Here is an 18,817-nt window from a genome sequence, read left to right as displayed (position 1 = left end):
TATATATATATATATATATATATATATATATATATATAGACAGAGAGCACAAGCGAGAGAGCAAGAGCGCAGAAAAAGATAAAAATCAAGTGAGTTTGAGGTTTTAGAGTCTTTGAATGGCTCTTCTTTGAAGATGCTGAGAATCTTGCATGTGAATCTAAAATGGAGCTTGCAGAATGAGTCTTTTACTGTTTTGATAAATAAGCACATTTGTGTATAATGATTGTTGTGAGCCCAGAGAAAAGATGAATTAAGTCCTTACTCCATTGGAAGGTACTTATTCCTGTGAGGAGAGTCAAATTTCAAGTGGCTGAGAAGCAAATTCTGTTGTTTTAATAGGAATAATGTTTTTAAAAGCCAACCTTTAAGTTCAATGTACATGAAAACTTAGTAATCTGTTAAAGTAGTTGTATTCAGCATATTGCAATTACCTAGGGAACTTTTGAAAAACACTAAGATCTGCATCTCTCCCCAACAGATTATGGTGAAGGGTGCGGTCTGGACTTTGGGAATTTTTATTTTTAAGTTTTTTAATGTTTTATTTTTATTTATTTTTTAGAGACAGAGAGAAAGCGTGTGAGTTGGGGAGGGGCAAAGAGAGAGGGAGACATAGAATCCCAAGTAGGCTCCTTACTGTCAGAGTAGAGCCAGATGTGGGGCTCAAACTCAAGAACCATGAGATCATGACCTGGGCAGAAATCAGATAATCTACTGAGCCACCTAGGTGTTCCTGGACTTTGGGAATTTTTAAACCACCCCCCCACCAAACCACAGTCAATTCTAATATGCAACCATGGTTGAGAACTACCAGTCTTAACCGATTAAGAAACTAAGCCATTCAAGTGATACATGGTTCAATTGATATTTATAACTCACAATTAAAAATTTTTAAACTAGTATAATTCAGTTCAATTTATTGAACTTAGAATATTCTTCAAATATAAATATTTTATTCATTAGATTTGCTCTTTGTCTTCCAGTGTTAATTCCAATTATATCAGCAAATGTGTATCTAGTAAGCTATTTATCTGTCTGCCTGCCTGCCCTATTATTGTCACTCCTTCTATAAAAACTAATTGAAGCCATTTATATGTCATCCTGAAATCAAACTCTATCCTATTTAAAGTACTGGGCTATAACAATAACTGTGTAGAATATTTTGGAGACAAGAATTCAAACTCTACCCTGAAATTGACAGCCTCTGAGATTTCAGTTGTATCTCAGGAAGAAAAAAAAAAAAAAGATCTAAGCCCACTGTGAGCTTTACTTTACAAACATGGACACTTAGACAAAAAAAGAAAGAAAACAAAACAAAACAAAAGGAAAGAAAAAAGACAACACAATGCCAGTAAGAGAAAGAAGAGAATTGAGGGTACAGGGATGGAGGGGGCAGAGAATAAGTAAGATATAGGAAAGTGAGAAGATAAAGAATTCTACCCCTGCCCTAAGTAAGGACATAAGGTTCAATTACTTGATAGTTCAGTTATTTGATAAAGTACCAGAGATAACTGTTTACTTTTTTAAACTCTAAGGGTGCACATGGCATGCATTCCTTATCACATTACCACTAATTCACTTATCAAATGAAACATATTGGGCTACTTATAATTTGAAGACAGAGTTCAATACAGTGGTTAAAAGCACAGACACTAGAGCCAGGGTCCCTCAGTTAAATCTAGCTCTGCCACTACTGTTTCTCGGAAAATCATCTTGGCGTTGATTTCCCCCATCTAAAAGTACAGATATTAATGTTAATATTAATGATCTCATAAATGCCTGCCTCATAGGGTTATAGAATTTGATTGAGGGAATATATTTTGGTAATGGCTAACAAAATATACCACACTACATTGAAAGTATTTTACCTATACAATCTGTTTAATTCACTTAACCCTATAATGATACATGTATTATTACCAACATTTTTACAAAGAGAAAATGGAGGTCCAGAGAGGTTAAATGACTTGCACAAAGTCACAGAGTTTCTTAGAACTAGCAAAAAAAGATTTAAATCAAGCAGATGGTCCAAAGAGTCACCCTCTTAACCACTGTATCATACGTAACCTCATGGAAAATGATGGAACAGCTCCTGGCACATTGTAAGCACTCTAAGTATTACGTATTATATTAGAATTCATACACAGACTCACAAATCAAATAGAAAAACAGGTCTCAGTTTCCTCATCTCAGAAAAAAGGTCACAATACCAGCATTACAACTTCTTTTTTCTCATAATTAAATGAGATTATCTAAAGGCATAAAGTTATTTATCACTCATCATTACATACTACCATGAAATATCTTTATTGTTCATTTTGTTACTATGGAAATTTTTAATATAAAATTATTTAAATTTTTATTTGCATAACTCTTGGACAATATGCTACATTATAAGCTTCCAAAAGCAAGGACAATATAATGCTGTTTTAATAATAGTTCACCTCAAAGGCTAGTATTAGGTGTAAATTGATAATTAATGTCTTTATCATAAACTAATATGTACTGATGGTAAAAATTCCAGAAAATACAGATAAGCATCCAAACAATGAAGATCACTCATCCAAATACCCAGAGGGAAAAAACAAAATCACTGTTAAATTTTGCCTTACAGTATCGTATTTTCCATTGTATATGTCAATAGGTCATAATTTTTAATAAAATTAAATTATAGATTTTATTCAAACACTTAATTGATTAATCAATTCTACAAATTATAAAACATATAAACTATGTCATTAATAAATCTATTAAGTGATTTCCTAATTTGCCTATGGCTCTGGTACAGCTACTTGAATCTGCTACAACATACTCCAAGGCAAATGTAAAACACGAACAATGCATAGCTTGAAATTCCGTTAGCCACCCTTCAGCCTCCTTAATTCTATGGCTTCTGCAGAGCACAGAGGCCAACCATCTGACCCTGGCAGAGTGGATAAAGGCCTGCCCCTTCATCCCTAGCTTTAGACAAAACAAAGGAAAGATTAATGGCTAAAGACATGAAGACTTCCTATCAGAATATTTCCTATATGAAAAAGAAAGAATAAACTTCTATTTTGTATCCTCTCCACTGGGAAGAATAACTAAATTTCCAAGAAAAGAATGATAACCAATTACTTGGATGGATTAAAAATAACAAACGTTAATTAGAAAGTTGCACTAACCATATGACAACAGTTAGTTGCCACCAAAAAGATACAGGAAACCACCAAAGTATGACATTCATTGAGAGGTGACTCCGTATTAAAGGCTCGGTGGAGGAAATCCCAGGCATCGGTGTTTGGAGGGTTTGGCGGAACAACACTGTTCAGGATGGACTTTGGAAACAGAAACATTGAGCCAGCATATAGCTTCACAGCATCTATATGCTGTGTTTATATAAAACATATGTTTTATATGTTTTAAGAGTCCATGGAGGAAAGCTATCAGGTAACAATTGTTCTGCAGAAATACCCTCATCTCACAAGGTAAAGCTTTACTGCACAAGTCAGTTTTGATGTGTAATGTAAATAAACTCCCTCCTATCTATTTGAAATAACACAGAGATAAATAAAACAATGAAAATATAATTAAAGCTTACCTCTATCTATCTCTTCACATATAGAAACCTTCAAAAAACTCCAAAATTTACAAGCATACAGTATTGATCTGAGGCTATGAGAGTTCTTCACTTCTATGCAAGTAACAAAAATGTCGATTTAATAAAGTCTGTTGTCTTTATGATCTCAACTAGCTGCAATCAGTCAGTTCACATGCCTAGTAAAACTACTTCTAAAGTTTCCACAGCAAAGATATATTATTCAAAAATTATTTAACAAAGTGACGTGCCACAATTTTAGTGCATTGTCATTGGAGCCTAACAATTTCCCAAAAACCTGGAAAAACATTCAACATTTAATTCTACAAACTCCCCCCCACCGCATCATCCTCTATGCCAGTTTTGCCACTGTAAAGCCACAATAACCTGAATTACCTCCAGTATTTCTCAAGAAGGGCCATGGGCATTTTAGATAAAGTAATTCTTTACTGTATGGGATTATCTCACCTCTCAGGACACTTAACACCTCCCACTCTTTGAGGCACTCATTGCCAGGGATTACCCCCTTCCAATCATTGCAACAACTCAAAGCACACCACACATTTCCCTACATCCCCAAGGTAGGCAGTAGTTCCTTTTTAAAGAAATGCCTGCCTTTTTTATTGCAAGGTGGATGATCTGAGTAGAAGGGGGATTAAAGGAACAGTGGAGCTGTTCCATCTGCTAAATGACCACAACGAATCTCCTGCCTTGATGTCCACCAGAGCTGGATGGGAGTGCTCCTCCCTCAACCAGCCACCTCTCTGTGGCTCCGTCAAGGTTGACTGTCTCCAGGAAGCCCCTGGATATTTTACCCAACCCTCATCTTTTATCTGGGCAGTCCTTTTAGGAGTACCTTCCATTATGAAAGAAATGAACTCATCTCAGCATTTATCCCATCGGTTAAGATTATTTGTTAATTAAAGGAGTTAATGTGTAAGCGCCTCTAAAAATGCCTGACACTACCAACTGTTCAATTCATGCTATTTTCATCGTCAATATCATCACCACCATCATCATCATTTGTGATTTCCTTTGCAGGCACAGTACATCAAGTAGCAATTTTTTCCCAAGGTCCAAGCCTTAAAGCTTAAAATGATTACCCTTCAGTCTACTATATGCCAAGCTGTGTACAAAGCAAGTTATTCCTTCTCCAATCTGGCAATGATCAGCTTAAGACCTAAACAGTTTTTGCCCAAAGGTCAAAATGTGAAACTTGCAAGTCGTACTCATATTTCTAATAGACCCAATGAATCTGGCTTTGGCAATATATTTTTTCAAAAAAAGATTACCAAAATTCTTAATAAATACGTGTTTTTACCAACATGTATTGAATTGTGAAGCCAAATACAATGTCAAATTTGTATCAACCACGTGCTCTGAAAAATTTTCTCATGGTCTGACCTGGCTGAAGTTTCTTAAAATAAGAAACAAGTGACATTTGAACTGAAAGTATTTTTTTCCTGCTTTAGCAAATCCTCCTGTAGCAAATGAAGTTTTTTTTCATTGACTAAAGATCCTCTCTCTGGGACTTAAAATTAGAATCAATGGTCTCAAAATTGTTTACTCTCAAAGACATTGCATGAAAAGTTTGAGATATCATTAAGTGATAATCCTGAGACATCTCTTGTCTCAGCCTGTGTTGGTCAAGACCTTAGAGGAGGTAAATGCAGTATAGGTAGTTAGTAGATTGATTTACAATGTATTTTACAGGTATGGTTTAATTTCAGGGAAAGAATTTTTCATCCAATTATTCACAAATGTTTGCATCCTTCTAGTTATCTCTGAAGAAAAGACAACATCACGGAGCATCGTGCTCACAACAGATTTATTCATTAGTCCTTGCTAAGTATCTGTGCATAGTCTGGGTTGCCACATTTTACGTCCCAATTTAAAAGTCATTCAAGTTCAAATTCTTTTCAGTTGCAAATATGGTCAGGATCCCTGGGGTGTTTGTGACTGAACCAGATGGCTGGCAAATATGCAGAGTTCCACCTAACCTAACTTTTTATCTTGAAATAATTGAGTTTCTCCTCTTGATGTAGCCTTTAATGAAAATGAAATTGTGTAAGGGGGAAAATGTTATTGATGCTTGTTCAAGTTTTGTTGGGTGATTTAATGTGAGTTAGTCTTGGTAAATAGGAGAAGAAATTAGGGTCATAAGATAAATTTCCAAGTCTGCAAGTGTTCCTCAGCTTGGTAAATACATGAGTGGAAGTGTATGTAACTTGTCCCAGCGGAACTTACAAAAGTCCACAAATTTTAAGAGCAGACCAATTTTTCCAACTTGACTGAAATGTTTCCTGAATGGTCCAGTCTGACAATGTTATGTATTTCAGCAGTTCTCAAACTATTTTCTGTTACCTCGCATACCACAAACAATCAAGAGTTTCGTGAAATGGTGCAATAAGATTTTGAAGTATCAGTTTGCATCTTTCTGCTGAAATACTCAATTTGTTCACTTACATCCCCCTAGTGCTTTCTCACCCGAGTGCTCGGAGGCAGACACGAGTCACCAATGCAGAGCCTGAAAAGAAAGCTAAGATACTCAACTCTCCAACAACACTCTGGCCAAATAGGAGCTGAGAGCTTCAGATGGATGCTTGCAGAGAGGTTGCTCCCCAGCATTAGAAAAATGATGGAAGACAACGGATGAAGAAAAACAGGAAGGCTCTGGTCTGGGCAGAACTGATGCCACCAATCTGCATCATTCAGCCCACTGCCTAGCCATCAACCATCCACTATGGTTTGCACCCCAAGACTTCCCAGCCCCCTAACCATCCCATCCAGAACAGAGGAGACGTGTTACACCTTGTGAAAGAGGGAAAGCCCCTTCCCAGAGCAAAGAGGGCTATCCAGAATGGGCTCTGAGGTGGAACACACAGCCCCCAACATACTCTCTTTCTCAGGACACACATGGTGAACAACAAGCCACCACCAACAAAAACAGCCTGTGAACCATATGCTAATAGGGACAACCCAGAATGTAATGCATAATTATGGACTGCCAATGACCTCTACCCTGGAATTCAAAGAATACAGCACAAGTTTTGTTTTGCTTTTCTTCACAAATTCAACTAAGCCAGTGTTTTCTGCTCTTACGTGATATATCCACAGAGCACACTCACCTCTAGCTTGTATCTCGTCTTTTTCCACTATTGGTCTCAGCCGTTCTCACAGTTCTCCTTCACTCAGTGTGGGCCATTACTTCTTCCAAGCTTTTAAGAGCTGTCTTCAGAACGTGTTGGCACCATCCCCCAGGTCCGTGTCAGGGTGTTACTTCCTCTGTCACATACTGAAAAACTCTGCTTGTCCAACTTCACATTCTATTCCTGTGCTCCAGCACCCTCAGAATCTGGTCCAATCCATGGTCTCCCGACTTCTGGTGGTATGTGTTGGCTAAGTCCTATAGCTTCTTCAAAGTACAGTGTCTTTCCTGCCTTCTTTGGCCTGGCACTTGCTGGCCAGGTTATGTTGTGACTCAACTCTAGCAATTGATCTGGTTTTCACTAGCAGAGGTGGGGTTATATCCTAAATGAGGTGCTTGTTATCTTCCGAGGCAGACCCCTGTGTGTCATCTCCAAAACAAGGTCAGAGCACTAGCCTCTTACGGGGAGGGGTTGGTCACTTCCACAGGCTCAGAGGGTTCAGAGATTTAAGGTACTTCAGTGAACCAAATACAAGTCTCAGGGTCCGGTACTTTCCCTCTGGCAGCCCAGACCTTGACATACAGACTTGCTAGGGGTGGGATTTCCACATTCCTTCTCTGCAGCTTTGCTACTCTTCTAATTAAATCCTGAGCCCAATCCTTCATGCTTCCAAAAACACCTTCTGACTCACACTTTGCCAATATGTGGTGATTAATCACCCTCAGCTTTTCTTTGTCTTTCTCTAATGTATCAGTGGCCAGTAGCAACAGCGATCCCATTCCACAGCCCTTATAATTATCATTTCTCCCCAAATCTCTGGAACTTTCAAGATATTGCACCCACAAGTGCATTTCCTTCGCCAAAGTCCATAATTCAACACCAGTGAAAGTCTTCCCAATTGCAACACCATAATAAGCCAAGGGCTCTACAAATTCTACCTGTAAGTGGAGGTTGGGTTTTAACTGCCAGCCAGCAGCCCAGGAAGGATTCAAGTCAAGCAATTCACTTTACAGTCCACTTCTGTGGATTAGTCCTGGCAGCAGCTGTCTCAGGTCTATTTCTCCTGGAACCATCCAGATTCTAAGATGCAAATTTGCACAGGAAATGGACAGAGCAGTGGTCTCAGAAATAACATTTATGAGGGAGCCACAGCAAGCAGAGCTGGACAGAAGGAGAAGCTGAACTGCCGGGTACTTGCAGCAGAGGCCTAGGCCAACCCCACAGACATTTAAGAGCTGGGATAGACCTTCCTGAATTAATGGCTTTCCCAAATTAAGAAAGGGGCAAGGTCAGGGGAGCCTAGGTGGCTCAGTTAGTTAAGCTTCCAACTTGGGTCAGGTCATGATTTTATGGTTTGTGAGCCTGCTCAGGATTTTCTCTCCCTCTCTCTCTGCCCCTCCCCTGAGTGCAAGTGCACACGCGTTCTCTCTCTCTCTCTCTCTCTCTCTCAAAAATAAATAAACATTAAAAAAAAAGGGGGGGCAAGGTCTTTGTGTCCTTGAGCTGACCAGTTTTTGGATGCAGGCTGCTCCAAGGAGAAGTCCCTTCAGGAGAGATCAACTCCAAGGGAGGAGCTCAGATGTGAGTCTTCTGCAGCCAACGTGCCCAGTAGCTGAGAGAATGAGTGCCTCCCCAAACCAGGTTCTTTCCTCCCTGTCTGCAGACCATTAGTATCAATCCCCTTGGCTTTCTGATTACAAGAATTGTGAAAGTCTTGCAAATCTTATGATGTCAGCTCTTTCCTCTCAAGTCACACTTTGGATCTGACCCTTAGGGTGTTCTGGGACCTGACGGTAATTACAGGTTTGGAAAAACAAGAAATGGAAAGGGTCCGTGAGGGAGGCAGCTTCACCTTTGCAGGTTTCCAGGCAAGGCAGCACCAACTTCCCCAACAAGGAAGAAGGGGCTACTCTGCTGGCAGAGGAGACCCTGAGGGGACCAGGACGCTCAGCATCATTGAAACTGATACAGATGCTCCCTTTCCAGTCCCCTTGGTCTTCCTCCTTCCCAACCACAGACAAGAGATCCAGGGAGGCTGTAAATTCAACTTCTTCCATCATCGGCAAGTCTCAGGTCTTATTTTAGCTACGACAACCCTGTGGTAATGAAAGAAACATCAGTCTAAAATAATCCTGATCCTCTGACCGTGCCCCGAGCCAACAATTTAAAATTCTAGTTGATAATTTTTTTTCCTTGTGGCCTTGCCGAGCACTTAGAAGCAGCCGACCTGTATCCCCATTTCTGCCAGAAGGAATTCTGTGCAGTGTCATCAAGGGGCCGCATCTGCACCATCACTGTTCACCAGAAACAAGCTGGAGAAAAAAGGGTTTTGTGACCTCCAGAGTTAACTTACCTTCATGTTTCATCTGATGGATCAAATGACTGATTTTCAAGATTCTGATACACGTTAGCCATGGTGATAAAATACGTTTTTAACAGCTCTTTTTTACATATTCTGTTTCAACAAAAAACTCAAGTTAAGGAATTGTGTCAATAGCATCAAAGAATGGTAATTACTTTAAAGAAATAAGCAGTTTAAGTAAACAACTTCCCTATAAGCATTGAAAAGAAACTTAATTTTTTTCCCACCTATATACATTTTTTAAGTGTTGAGAAGAGGGAAGCTTTGTGAATTCAGAATAAATTCTATATTAGCTTTGGTGACAACCTCATGATAATATAGGACTAGTGCTGATCAGAATGCTGGAGAAATGGGGTTAAGATTGGCAGAGATACAAAACAAACATGTTCAAGTAATTCAAGATTAGGCTAAGGAAGAAGAGAAAATTACACACACACACCAAGATGCATTGATTTATTTGCCTTTAAAAACATAACTCTTTGGGGGTGCCTGGGTGTCTCATTTGGTTCAGTGTCCACCTTCGCTCAGGTCATGATCTCATGGTTCATGAGTTCGACCCCAGCGTTGGGCTCTGTGCTGACAACTCAGAGCCTGGAGCCTGCTCCGGATCTTATGACCCGCACTCTCTGCTCCTCCTCCATTCACACTCCATCTCTCTCTGTCTCTCTCAAAATTAAACATTAAAAAAATTTTTAAAACGACTATTTGGATTATTTTTATTTGTTAGACTCATGTCGTGTTTACGTAAAAAACATTTAAACATTGGAGCACCTGGGTGGCTCAGTCAGTTAAGCGTCTGACTTCAGCTCAGGTTATGATCTCGTGGTTCATGGATTCAAACCCCACATTGGGCTCTGTGCTGACAGCTCAGAGCCTGGAGCCGGCTTCAGATTCTGTGTCTCCCTCTCTCTCTGCCCCTGCCCCACTCACACTCTGTCTCTCTTTCCTCAAAAATAAATAAACATTAATAAATAAATAAGTAAATAAATAAATAAAATAATTGTGTTTTTAGATAAATAGTCCCTAGAGAAAAGCGTAAGTTGTGATTTCACATTTAAACAAGAGAAACCTTCAGAAAGAATTAAATTGCTAACTGGTAACATTTCTGGACAATATGTTTTTAGCTTACAATGTATACGCAAAAGATATGTAAAGCTTTAGAAGTCACCATAGATTTCCAGCACCCAAAGTTAACCGGTTATGACAATTTGTCAACTTAGAAAAATAAATTGCTTTTTAAATAATAACAATCATAACTTGCCATAAAAGAGGTAGAATAAAGATACTTTAAGCCCCCAGATAAAATTACTTTTTAAATAGTTCAGACAGAATTTCAAGCGGGTTACCAAAAAATGGAAATAAATAGAAAAGCACAGTAGGAAACCACTTCTAACTATTGTTTAATTCTATAAAGGCCCTAGACATGCTGCATATATTAACATTCTGATTAACATTTTAACATTTTACAACTGTACTTAAAGGGGTGAAGACAGATGTCGGACATTGCACATATTTTTATTTTTACATTATTTGCATATGGCTCTGATGGCCAAAAAAAGAACTATCTTAGCAACTGCATAAAGCCTTGGAGTACCCAGCTGACTCCATTGACTGTCGTTATGAGCAAGGAAGAGACGTGTTGTGTGCAACATAAAATTTTAAATTGAATATTAGGAGAGCCTATTCTTATATGTTATTTGTCATGTGTACCATACAACCATATCTCTGTTTCTCTTCCACTTATGTCTTCCTTCTCTCCAAATCCTAATGCACAGCCACTCCCCATCTCTTCATTCACCTCCACGCTCTCATCTTTCACCTGACCTATTACACAAATGATTTCCCTTTTCGAGGTACTTTTTCTTTAACAGAAATTCCACTATGGGTGATTAAAATCTTCTCTTCAAACCACTACCCAAGCAAAAATCTAGAACCCATAGACAGATCTACCTAAGTGAGGTTCAAACAAGTACACGTGCAAGAGATTACCTGTCTTCAAGGAGACAGGTTGGAGGAACGTTCTTCCCAGGGCTTCCTCTGTCCTGACTTTGTGATCTATCTTGTCTGCTTCTCCTCTTCTGTGTTCCAAATTGGCCAGCAATGAACGTATCACATCTTTGGGTTAGGGATAATATACCAACTATGGAGAAATATTTTTCGGCCATTATTAACACGGTTCAGTTTCTCTGGAAAGTGTCCGTATGCAATATGTCCAGAGTCCTGCAGAGCTGGACTCTGAGAGGTTCACTGTCTGCTAATTCCCATTTGCTAATGCACCCTGTAGGGAAGACTCAGGCAAGGATGCTTCTCTCCCTGTGGCTCTATTGGTCATGATTTCCATACACTGCTATAGACTTTGGTAAGAGGAGAGAAATTTTCAGGTGGATCCTTCTTCAGAAACCTCCCTTCACTTCCAGCAAATACTACACTCTGTACTATACCTGTAAAACATTATCATGCACCCTCCTGCTTGCAAACCCCTGGGGTTTCTTGATTTAAACCCATATCTTAGCAACATGCTTAGACAAGATCATCAAGGGTAACATTGGAAGAAACAGGCTTGTGTCATCAAGAAAGATAGCTAGTAGATACTCCTTGGTGAGAAAACAAAACAAAACAAAATAACAGCCTATAAATTTTCTATTTTTTTTCCCACGGAAAAGGGCCTAAGCCCTTTTATCTAAATAAAAACCATTGTCAGAGCAAAAAGATCTTTCCAAGTTACTCTGCCCACTATATTTAATTCAAATATATTATCTCAGCACCTCCTCAAATATACTTAAATTCTGCAAACTAAAACAATGAATCAAATATGGCCCCTTTAATAGTGATAACAGCCAAATTTAGCTTCTTCCACAAGCCAATTCTCAGATACTTGCAACATTATCCTCAGGTTCTGATATATACAGTAAATTAAAAGCCCATTTAGTAACTTTATTTGACAGCTCAACTGTCTCTAAGCAGCCTTAGGCAAAGGATACAAATGTCTGGTTCTCTCACAGAGAGCCATAACTTACAAACAACCTTACAATGTTTAGTCTTACATTCTTTGGTCTATAGGCTCTGCCATTAGTAATGTGTTTATCAGTGAAAATATTATGTAGGCTTGTTTGCTAAGGCACTAAAGACATGTTCAGAATAAAATGTCCACGAACATGTTATTAAAATGCAAAAGAATTATGTGAAAGTCACCTTTTTCAAAAATAGTCGTTTTACTTGTGACCTTTATAAGTGAATAATAGAGTTTCATTTGGAACATAATTGCATGATCTAAACCATGTGCACTCTGTACAATGCTCTCCACAAAAAACCAAGATACTTCTTGATAAAGTAAGCTGTAAGTTCCTAGTTTAAATAGGCAAAATGAGAAGTGTTTAAGGATCTGTAGTCATTGGTGCCTTTTAAGTGCTCTTAGAATTAAAATTTTTTTTATTGTTTATTTCTGAGAGAGAGAGACAGAGCATGAGCGGGGAAGGGGCAGAGAGAGAGGGAGACACAGAATCTGAAGCAGGCTCCAGTCTCCATCCGAGCTGTCAGCATAGAGCCCGTCGCGGGGCTCGAACCCACAGACCGAGAGATCATGACCTGAGCCAAAGTTGGACGCTCAACCGACTGAACCACCCAGGCGCCCCTAAAGTGCTCCTAGAACTAAATAGTGTTTATAGCGGCTTTGTCTTCTTTCCCTTGTGACAGATTTGAGTCCTTTATTCATGGCTCAGGGAACTGTCTCCCTATCTCCACCTCAAACCTGAGGCTTTCTAGGGCTCAGATGCTGGACGACTCTGTTTCCAAATGGTCTCTGTCTGCTCACCCTCTACTTCTTTATCTCCCACACCCTGGAAGTTCTGGACAACTGAGCTGAAGTACATTTTCTCTAGATAGGCATGTATGTAAGGACACGCATACATGCACGTGGGCATACACACACATCTGTGATTTGACCTGAAATCCCATGTTGTTCACTTGAGATGGTTCACCTAACTCCAATGTCCCCTACCCACCAGTCACAGATCCTGCCATGCCTATTCACTCACCTCAGGCCCCAAGTATACCCAAACGAATCACTGTTCCCATTCCTGCCAAAAATGCCCATGCCCACTTGTCCCTATAAAAACTCCCCAAGGACTTTCAAGATTCTTTTTTTTTTTTTTTTTTTTTTTTAGATTTTATTTCTAAGTAATCTCTACACCTAGTGTAAGACTTGAATTTACAACCCCAAGAAGGAGAGTCACATTTTCTAATGAGCCAACCAGGCACCCCTCAAGATACATTTAAACATCACCTATTTCTACAGGTCTATCCTAACTCTCCCAGAAAGATTTTAAAACGTACTAGTTATTCTTCCCACAATTCCCCATAAGTAAGACTCCGTACTGCTGTGATTGGTGGTGCTTTTTTTTTCCAATATATCTGCCTTCCTGTTATATCATAAGCTCCTGGACAGCAAGAGCCAAACTGAATTATGTTTTGTGTCACCATGCATCCACATTGTTTGAAACCATCATTTTAATTGAAGTATCTATTATATAGGCCCAAACTGGGAGCCAATCCTCTGAAATAATAGTGGATAAGGGAGAAATATTTCTGCTTTGAGATCTGCAATGCCTAGAAAGAGTTATTAGTGTATAAAGAAAACATAAGTGCAATGAGAGAAGTGGAAACAAAACAGAAATAAATGGAAATAAGCATTTGAGGGGGCACCTGGGTGGCTCCATTGGTTAAGTGTCTGACTCTTGGTTTTGGCTCAGGTCATGGTCTCATGGTTTGTGAGATCGAGCCCTGCATTGGGCATCACACTGACAGCGTGGGGCCTCCTTGAGATTTCTCTCTCCCTCTCTCTCTCTGCCCCTCCCCTGCTTGCACTTTCTCTCTCAAAAACTAAAAAACATTTTTTAAAAATGGAATTAAGTTTTTAAATAAACCATTAAAGTCCTACAAATTTTGACTAATTTTGGATGGGTCTTTGGGATTTTACTAATAGATATGATCCTTGTCCCAGAAAATGCAACTGCTTGTGCACATGAACATATAAACACATACACACAGACAAACAGACAGGCAGATACACACACACACACACACACACACACACACCTCTTGAAAATAGTTTAAAGGGTCTTTATACTTATAGGGTCATTTCCCCTTGAAATTATCCGTGGATTCCAGTGGTAAGCTTTTGTGCTAGAATCCTCAGCCCACAGATTAAGAACACTGAGCCTTTGAAAATGATGTTATTTGGCTCAGGTCATGATCCCGCGGTCTGTGAGTTGGAGCCCAACATCGGGCTCTGTGCTGACAGCTCAGGGCCTGGAATCTACTTCAGATTCTGTGTCTCCCTCTCTCTCTGCCCTTCCCCTGCTCATGCTCTGTCTCTCTCTGTGTCACTCAAAAATAAATAAACATTAAAAAAAATTTTTTAGAAGGAAAGAAAATGACATGAGAGGGCAGAGCCTTATAAGACAAGAAGGAAAGAGTGAGCTTTAGGAGAAAGTGGAAGAAAACCACAAGAGAGACAGGCAGTGTCCCTTTGGACCACTCTGGCTTAGAAAGCTTTTGTATCAGTGTTTGTCTGAATTTTAAGTTGTATCCGCCTTATAATTGCAACTAGCTGTTGAAGGAGTGTAGTTCTGATGTTATTGTTGTTGTTTCCTTATGAAACAAAAAGATACCACTGATTAAAGGCCTCTACCCTTTTCACCTATGGAGGTGAAAGCTGAGATCTTGAGGAGCAAGTCACTCTTGGGAGAAATGCCAAAGGCAAGGGTTAGGCTGCTGGAAGGAAGGAGGGCGATGGCTTGGAGAGAAGAGGGGTGGGTTGGTAAGCTTATTTTTGTCATTTGAATTCAAGTTTGGAGGAGTTTTGCAGTCCTCAAATCTTCTTAATAGAAATAGGATTGAGTGGGAGCAAGCAAACAAGATGGAATATGGAAGAAAAAAGAAAAACAAAAAGGGGCGTCTGGGTGGCTCAGTGGGTTAAACATCTGACTTCGGCTCAGGTCATGATCTTGCGGTTTGTGAGTTTGAGCCCTGCGTTGGGCTCTGGGCTGACAGCTCGGAGCCTGGAGCCTGCTTCGGATTCTGTGTCTCCCTCTCTCTCTGCCCCTCCTCTGCTCATACTCTGTCTCTCAAAAATAAACAAATATTTTTTTTAATTAAAAAAAAAGAAAAACAAACTTAAGCAAATAAGATGTAGAAAAATGTTAAAATTATATGAAAGGTTTACCGTATGAAACTACTACTTAGGGGAAGTATGACATGTTCGCAGTTAGCAATCAAAATATGTTGTGTCTACAGACTACAGGAATCACTGCAGAAGTAGAATGATTTGATTCTTGGCGCTGTACTTTCAGCAAGCCCCATGGTCTCTTCTTGGTCCCATCTAGCTTGCCAGGAAACCTAATTTCTTGCTGGAGACTTCCGAGGATTCTGTTTTATTTTCCCCATCTAGCAACATAAACAATAACAGGATGTGATCATTTAGTCAGCACTCGCACTAGGCCAAATACTGAGCAGAGAGCTTTCTATAAACATGATTTCACTTAATCCTTGCAACCGTTCCATGAGGCAGGTGCTACTACGACCCTAGTTTGCAGATGAAAAATAAAAATGTAAGCTAAGAAAAGTGTTAACTCTCTCAAGGTCAAACAGCTAATAAATGCAAGGACAAAATTTCTTCTTCCAATACTCATTTTCCTGCAAGGCAGTTGCAGACCTTAATTAACTGGTCAGCTAGTTAGAACGAGACATGAAGTCTGGAGCATAAAATGACTTTTCTAACACTATGGCAGACAAAGCATAGTCCAACACCCAAAAGAAATTTCACAGTAACTCAGATTCTTTACTTGAACACTGCTTCTTAAAATCTCATTTCTTCCCTGTCTCTTTCCTTACCCACCCACAGCTTCTCTGGTCCTTTCTCCCACTAACCACCATACAAACCTCTTTTCCCAGTAGTAGACATTCTCTCTCTACCCCCTTTCCTTCTCTTTTTAATTTTTTTTTAACGTTTATTTATTTTTGATACAGAGAGAGACAGACCATGAACAGGGGAAGGGTCAGAGAGAGGGAGACACAGAATCCGAAACCGGCTCCAGTCTGAGCTGTCAGCACAGAGCCCGACGCAGGGCTTGAACTCACGGACCGCAAGATCCTGACCTGACCTGAAGTCGGCCGCTTAACCGACTGAGCCACCCAGGCGCCCCTTTCCTTCTCTTGTCTTGCCCAGACATCTTCTGTCCTCCCAACCGTAAACCACAAAACCCAACTCTGCAGGGCTTCTGCGCGTGTCAAACATGGCGCCAATGGCAAGCACATCTTGGGCGGCTGATTACGCGCTAAAGCTCAGGCCTGTCTCCACTGCCCCTGGTACCTTTGGGCAGCCGTCCAACTATGCCACCAGCTAGTGGCTGTGCACAGGACACTGGAAGAACTCTCCTCAAAAGGAAAAGGAAAAGGAAAAGAAAACTCTGAGCAGGGCAGAGCCAGACCACTCTTCAGTTGGCAGAGAGAAGAAAAGAAAATTTGAGAGTTCCCATATGTTAGTCATTTTGGTTCTGTGACATTTATTTGTATGTTTTTTTTTCCCTTCAACTAACCTTAAATGTCATGAGATTTGGGTTTACTTTATAGTAATAGGAAACCACTGATGAGATTTGATGAAGCAAGTGGTTTAAACTTATCCATATATATACAAGATAGTCTGGCTAAAAGGTAAAGGATAGATTAAAGAAAAGAAGGGTGACATATGGCAAAAGAGAATTTTCTTTCCTTTTTGTCCTCTTCTCCTAATCCCCTGGAAGGAGTCTTTGCAAAGACTCATATAAATCAGAGACTTGTTATGAAACAATGCATAAAGTTGCATTGGGTGGGGAAGTCACTATTAGCAAGAGAAATGTGTGTGTTCCTTCTGCTCTGTTTGCAGTCATGGCTAAGACACTCTCTTGGAACTGTCAGACATACTTGGATGAGATTTCAGAGGTGCTAGCCCAGAGCCTGGCACATAGTAGTTAATATTTATTCATTGCATAAACAATTATTTATTACAGGATTGCATGCAGAAATACATGGGTGTGGCAGTCCTGAGTAGGCAAGTGGAGACATGGACTAGAGACATTTAAATTATTACTGTTACATGACTTGATCTATCCCAATAGGTTGGTGGTTCCAGGAAAAGTAAAGTTTTGAATTAATACTTGTGAAAAATTCGAAGAAAATCAAGTTTGAGGGAGATGATAATGACACTGATTTAGGATGTTGGTTGAGCTTTAGGGCTAGAAGACTATTATCTCTGTAATAACCTGCTGCTCCCACATGTAAATGAAGAACAGAATTACTGTCTTTTATTTGTTCAACTAAATAGTATTGGTGACTACTTTGGCCAAGAATTATAATAGGGATCATACAGAGATGACAAAGAGGGAGCAAAAATCAGCCACACTTAAATTAGACATAGAGAACCCATGGTCTGGGGTAAACAGTATAATATGAGGTGATAGGTGCTATAATGAAGGTATATACTGAGTCAGAGTAGGCCAAGGTGGAAAGGAGTGTATGAGATACAGAGAAGCACTCCTCATGGAAGGAAGGAAGGAATATTTTGTCAAACTGATGTTGTTTAGAGTTGCCAATGCATGGTGATAATAAAAAGCAGCTGACCTCTAGTCAGTTTTATTATTGTTTTTCAATTGTCCACAGACAGTATACCCCCTCTATGCTTGCTCTCAGGGAAGATTTCTCTCCCTTCTCCCCCACCTACCACCCTTGGTATGACACTGATTCTAACTGCTGTGCCACCCAAGTGAAAGAAGAGACTGACTTTTTTATGAAGGACTTACAGAAAGAATAACAAGGCCAGTGACATTTTAACTGGACTTTGAAAAGGACGAAGAGTTCACCTAGTTATCTAGAATTAAATACCATAAAATCCCAATTCCCTGCAGGATTTTTGAACCCACTGCTCTGTGGGGGGTACCGCTATTCATTTACAGTTGTAACCAGTATTATCTTCAGCTGTAATCAGCTGAGAAGTACCACTGCTATTCTTCAATAGAACAAGTCAATTACTTTGCTCACTCTCCCATCTCACTCTTGGGAGTACCAGTTTTGCTCCAGGATGGGAAAGAAACCCTATTTCCCATGCACATTGATACAGGTTAGGTTCTCCAAGAAGCTGACTCTGAGGCAGAGGTTCATGTGTAGTATGTTTATTAGGAAGTGCCTGTAGAAAGAGGGAGAAAGAAGCAGGATTAGTTGAGGGAGAAGACAAGCTGAGATGCAGGCCTAATAAAAGCAGCTTCAGCTGATCCTTTGGGAAATCCTGGAGTTAAAAGGGTCTTTCAGAGTTGTCCTACACTGCACTGAAATGACTGAGCCTTTCTATACCAGATGATCCTTGGATGTGAACCATCCCAGGAAAGTATGCCCTTGGGCAAGGTGGCCACACCTACCTGTAACCAGTACCAGCCCTGAAATGCTTAGTCATTTCCCACCTTCTCCATCATTCTAGAGAAAAGGACCATTTGACCTCATTGAACCACATTCTTGGCTCCTTAAACATTTGTTCCCAGTAAGAACCACACTAGATAAAGAGCCAGCCCACCTATCCCCACTCCCTCTGACTCCTTTGGTTTATATATCTGACCATTGGACTGCTTGGTTTTTTTTTTCCCCCCTCTTCCTGTGCTTTAAATTCTTTCTCTAATGTTTTGAAATTCATAAATACAAAGTGAGCTC

The sequence above is a fragment of the Panthera uncia genome, assembly GCF_023721935.1.
Source record: "Panthera uncia isolate 11264 chromosome A1 unlocalized genomic scaffold, Puncia_PCG_1.0 HiC_scaffold_17, whole genome shotgun sequence".
Lineage (NCBI taxonomy): Eukaryota > Metazoa > Chordata > Mammalia > Carnivora > Felidae > Panthera > Panthera uncia.
The sequence above is the reverse complement of the archived record's forward strand: the minus strand, read 5'-3'. Positions refer to the sequence as shown.